Source organism: Equus caballus, chromosome 2 (genome assembly GCF_041296265.1).
Source record: "Equus caballus isolate H_3958 breed thoroughbred chromosome 2, TB-T2T, whole genome shotgun sequence".
NCBI classification, from domain to species: Eukaryota; Metazoa; Chordata; class Mammalia; order Perissodactyla; family Equidae; genus Equus; species Equus caballus.
In genome coordinates, this window is record NC_091685.1 from 126,481,163 (window position 1) to 126,487,379 (window position 6,217).

General features: G+C 38.5%; 1 long non-coding RNA gene across 1 annotated transcript; it reads left to right on the top strand.

Moving 5' to 3' along the window:
- The first annotated feature begins 5,101 nt into the window (after positions 1-5,101).
- On the top strand, positions 5,102-5,850 carry LOC138923111 (uncharacterized). The gene is made up of 2 exons (XR_011436322.1): positions 5,102-5,504; positions 5,659-5,850. It is a non-coding gene; the product is annotated as an uncharacterized lncRNA (long non-coding RNA).
- The last annotated feature ends 367 nt before the right edge of the window (positions 5,851-6,217 follow it).

The window sequence follows — 6,217 nt, forward strand, 5'->3', positions numbered from 1 at the left end:
TTGTATTCATCTGTGAGAACTGTGTGATCACAATATTTTAGAGCTGACATAAATCCCAGAAATCTTCTAAGGAGAGGGAATTGAGGTCTTAAAAGACTTTTCTTTTTTCCTAAAACCTCAGAGCAAGTTGGTGTCCGACCTGAAATGAAAACTGGCAACTTTGCTCTATCCAGGGATCTAGTTCATTTTCTACTACAAATCATGGAGACGTTTAGACAAGAGTTCCATTAACTGCTTATGCCATCACAGTCTGTTTATTGGTATGTCAATTTGTCATTAAACTTTTTCCACATCCTACTTATTTTTTTCCATTTATTTATTAGAAACTATTGCCAAGATTTTTACATGGTTGTAGCAGCAGAAATAATAAACTAATAGTTCTATTTTCTAAATATTAATTCTTAAATGAATCATTCTAAACACCAAACACCAGCTTAATCCATTATGAACTAGAAGCACTACAAGTCTGATTTACCCAGTCACATTGACACTGACTCCAAATTTATGAGGTATGGGGAGAGTAAGACTGTCAATATGCAACTTACATGAATTTGTCCTGCTTCCTACCATGTCCCTGACAGATTGGCATAGTTGATAAAAATATTCGATAGTTTATGTACCCTGCTAACAATCTCCTGAGCTCTTGGAGAAAGCAGAGTGACTTACATTTAATGGATTCTGTAGTTGAGCATGAAGTGAAGCAGGCATTCTCACACATGGCTGGTAGATACATAAATTCATGGAAGTTTCCCGAAAAGCAATGTAATAATATATGTCAAGATACTTAGAGGTGCTCCGAACTTTGACTCAGAATTCTGTGAAAAATGATTTAAACTAAGGTCAAAACAGACAAAAATATTAGGATTTATACACAAATTGGTCCACCCTAATGTGATCTATAATAGCTTTAAATAAGTGTTAAATGCTGCAAAACAAGCATTCTGTGTTAGCTCATTATTGTGAAGACAATAAAACGAGGTGAGACCAAGCCAGATGGGGACACATGCACAGATATGTAAGAAAACAGTATTGTAATTCATAGGGTGAACAAAGTCTTAGAACAGAACCAAAGTTAATCTTCAGTGGAGAATTATTTCAGAAGAAAGATTCTTGGAACCTCTTGGTAACAAATGTTGACATTTGAAACACATTATAAATACATGGTAGTTATACATTTATAATTTATTGTAATTTGTTTTGCTTCCAGTAAAACTACTGATGGCTGTTTTGGGTTCCTGTTCTTGTTCATCATAGAAGCAATAGCTTTACAATTTTCCTCTTGTGCCCACAACTTAGCAGGAGTGGTGATTTTTTCAAGATGAATAAGGAAAATTGGAAGCTGGGACCACTCAGGCTTCATGGTCTAGAGTTTGGAAATTGCTGGTGCTTAACTGATGTGATGATAAAAAGATTATGTAGCGTATTTGCTGCCAAATACATTGATGTTTCTTTTATAATGATGTTTAACGTTCTGAATTTTAAAATGTTTTATTAAAACTCTGTTATGTAATTTAACTTGAAGTGTGGAGTCTATTAAATACCGAATGAAATTTTCGATTCCCCAAACTGTTTGAGGGCAGGGTTGGCAGGGAACTCACATTTTTTATGAAATATACAAAAATGTAAAAACTGTTAATGGAAAGCAAATGCAAAAAGGAAACTCTGCCAGGACACTGCGATGAGCTTTCGCTTCTGTTTTGTCTTGCTGACACTATTTTTTAAAATACGCCTGAAACTCGACAACTGCTCAGCTTCTCCATCTCCACCACCGTGGTCCAAGCCCCATCGTCCCTGCCTGGACTGCCATCATGGTTGGTCTCCTCCTTCTCATCATGGCTCCTGGAATCCTGATGAAACGCCAGCCACGTAAGTTCAGACCTATCACTTATCTGCTGACACTGTCCAATAACTCACGCTTGCCTTGGAATAAAAGAAAAAGACCTGCACAGCCTTTGTTACCCAGCGTCTGACCATCTCTCCACCATGAATCAATCACCGCTTTATCCTACCTTTCACTCTACCTCGGCCCCGCTGGCCACACTGAGGTGCATTAGAAACTCCCAAGCATTTCCCGCCTCAGGGTCTCTCCTGGTTCCATGAACCTAGAATGCCCTTCCTTCAGATAGTTCCAGGATTCACTGACTCTGTTTCCTTGGTTTTTGCCAAATGTCATCTTCTCAGAAGGATAAGCCTCTCTCACCTCCTGCATTCCCATTCTTTACTGAGTACCTTATAAGCTGGCTTTAATTTAATATTTATTTGATTTTAACTTTTTTCCTCCCAATGCGGAAGAGGGTCCGTTTTTGTTTGTTTTAAAGCACTGTATCTGAGTATGTCGAAGAATGCCTTACACACAATGAGTTGTGTTAGTTGAATCAATACATGAACTTTATCCCTGCTGGAGTATGGTTACAAAGGTGTCATACTGACCAGTTGAGGACACTGAGCCCAGAGCAGCTTTCGCTTGGCAGAGTGGAGAAGCCTGTCTCAGAGCCCGGAGGGATGCGACTCCAAAGGGTGTGCTCTGTGGCAACACACTGGATGAATTCGTTCCTCTTTACAGATCTGAATCGTCTGTGGGTCTTTGTGAAAATGTTTGTACCTGAGCCTCATCCAGGAAATGTTGATTCAGGAGGTCTGGAGTGCGGGCTCCACAGACGAATCTGGTATGCAACCAAGCTTGGATTTGCACTAGAATAACGGAAATATGGTATAGGCGGATCATATTTAGTAACTTTTCTTTCCAGAAATAATTTTACTATTACTGTAATGTACCTATTGTGTTGAGATAGTTGGCGCATATATCAAAGCCACATTCTTTCACGGGGAAAATTGTTCTGTGTCAACATTGCAACTACAAATGTATATATATGCTATATAATAATATGTAGACTATATATATACTATTATTATATTTTTAGGATTTTTGTATCAATAATATATACTATTACATATTTGTGTATATAAATAATATATAGTGTATATATATACACTATTACATATGTAAGTCAAAATAGCAACTAGAATCATATATGTGATATATATGGTATTGTGTGTATATACAATATGCACATATGTAATAGTGTAATTTTGTGTAATACACACAATATCATATATAGTGTGCATATAATTAGATAAATAATATAGATGTCACTATGTTGTATATATGTAATGGTGTAAATGAATATGTACATATATGTAAAACTGCTACATATGTGTAATATTACATATGACATATGCGGTTGTACTTATAGAGAACACCATATATCATATATATGATATTATATATTAACTCATTTAATATTCACAGCAATCTTGATTATATAACTTTGTTGGATTCCTATTTAAAAGTATGTGGTTAACTGGGAAAGAAAGTGGATCATCTAAGAATTCAACTCATGAAGAAAGCTGTTTTATCTAATTCAGAAGGAAAATAACATCTCATTTTGGACATATGAAAGATTAGCTCATCTTGAAAGAGTTTTTAGAAGCCAACAGCTGGAGATCAGCAAAAATGAAAATGTAGTTTTACAGGGAGTTCCAGAGAAAGTGGTATCCACTGGAGAGAAAAGTCAATAGGATTAAGAGCTTAATTTCAAAATCAAGTGACTAATGAAACTGGAAGTAATCATAAATCTACCACCATAGGAGGCCAGATGCATCCTGGTGGAGACCACGCTGAATCCTGGTTCTGCAACTTGCTGCTAACGTGACTTTGGACAAATTGCTCCACTTCTCTATATCTCAGTTTTGTCTAACTCAAAATTGTTGTGAATTTAAGTGAGTTAGGACACATAAAGCCATTGGAGAAATGCTTGACACACAGTAAGCACTAAGTGAATGCTTGCTATTTTAATTTTTACAAGTCACATTGCTGGGGAAGTTATAGCCCCAAACAATAAAATAAATAATCATCCTTCCTCTGGAAGCATTAATTCCTGTATACCTAATTTTATTTATATATCTATTAAGAGCTGTTAAAAATATTACAAGTGTCATAAAATAAAATTATTAAGCTCCAGAAAAATATAATGAGATACTAGTGGTGACCATAAATACGTTTGTCTTTTCTGACTTTAATGTAATATGTATTTTTAACCTTGAGCATAACATTGGCATATAAATGAGATACATATACATTTTATATATTAAAGAAAATATTTTACTAAGAGAATTGATAAAAAATGGATGTTCAATCAAGTGGTTTTTAGTATATATAGACAGGATTATATGAGATTGTATGTTTTTTTCTTTAGATGTATTTATATCATGAACTATGGGACTGTCTTTCCATTTCTGGAATGAATCACAGTTATTCAGATTATATTACACTGGATTATGCTGCTAAAACATGTTTTTAGGATTTTTGTATCAATATTCATATTGAAACTGATCTGTAATTTTATTTTTTAAACTATCTTTGTCAATCTTCTGTATGAATATTATGTTTTCTATATGAAAATAATGTGGAAGATTTTCTTTTTCTGTGTTCTGTATTTCATTCACATTTTAGTTATCAATTTGTAAGGGTTTCATAGAATTCCCCTGTGAAGCTTTCTGGCCATGCTTATTTGGGGAGGAGAGAAGGCTGGATTTATTTGACAATTTTCCTTACGTCTGAAAATTTTCTAAAGTCATTGGTAATTGATCCGTTTATTTATTTCATTTTCTGGGGTAAGCTTTAGTAATTTAAAACCCTAGCACTTTCTCTGAACTGAATTCAGTTCTTCACTTTGTCTCACAGAAGCGGCTTCATTGCCCACAGCCCCCTTCAGCGTGGCGTCCTCAGGCTGCAGGGCCCACGGCTTCCCGCGCCCGGTCGCACAGTCTCCAGACGCTGCCGCCTGCTCTGCACTGCCGACTTCTCATCTGTTCTCATAGGAGAGACCTCTGCAGTCTGCGGAACCGCACTTGCCGCCCCGTTACAGATGTGAGTGTGACGTCAGAGTGCACAGCACCCATGGGATTCTCAGGGAGCTCGGGACCCAGGAAACGGAGAGCTCAGGCCTCGGCGGGTTCCCGAGGCTCCCCAGGCGCGCGCGCCGCCCGTCGAGCCGGGCCGTGTCCAGGCCGCTCTTCCGTTAACCCTTAACCCTGTCCCAGAGCGGCCTGGACACGGCCCGGCTCGTCGGGGCGGCGCCCGCGCCTGGGAGCCTCGGGAACAGTTCAGTTGTCTACATTAACACTGCTGATGTCAGCACTAAGGCATCCTTGCTCTTTGTACCCAAGGGCTGTGATGTCAGCCCACTGGGACCTCCCCTGAGCCTGGCGTCTTGGGCTTTGCTGGAGCTTAGGCACACAGGCGGCATCCACGACTGATCCCAGCTATTCGGACTCCAGAGCCCCTCCCCAAATACACCTCTACAGAGATGTCAGAACGGCTGCGATACAAAAAGCTGACAATACGAATTGCTGGCAAGGATGCAGAGTAACACACTCCCGTTCGCTGTTGGGGAGGTAAACGGTGCACCCGTTTGACGGGCAGCCTGGCACTTCTTACAAAGGCAAGCAGTCTTACTGCCATCCGGCAATGGCACTCCCAGGCACCAACACAATGATTTAAAACTCATGTCCACAGAAAAACCAGCACATGAATGTTCATAGTAGTTTTACTCACAGTCACAAAATACCGGAAGTAACCAAGCTGTCCTTCCACAGGAAAATGGAGAAATTGTGGGACATCCACACAATGGAACAATATTCAGTGACAGAAAAGAAGAAGCCATGAAGCCCCACAAAAATGTGGATGAGTTTAAACACATATTGCTAGCCGAAAGAAGTCAGTCTGAAACTCCCACAGTTCATTTTTATGATATTCTGGAAAGGTAAACTATAAAGTTGGTAAACAGATCAGTGGTTGTCAGGGTTTTGTGGAAGGGGGATTTTTTAGAATGGTTAAGCTATGATATATGACTCTGTAATGCTGGATATATGACACTCTGCATTTGTCTAAACTCATGGTAATTCACAACCGTAGAGTAGATCTTAATGTATGTAAATTTAAATTTAAAAATCATTTATGAGGTTGGGAGGATCCTAGAATGGAATGCAGACTGTGACACAACAGTCTTACTGTATTAAAATACATTAAATAACCTCGTCTGTGAGGACAGAAGAGAAAGTTCTGAGCTAAGAAACTTTGGAAATGACTGGAAATTGCATGTTTAAAGGGAAAAGAAACTACACATAAGCACTGTGCTCTAATTGATAAAGCTCT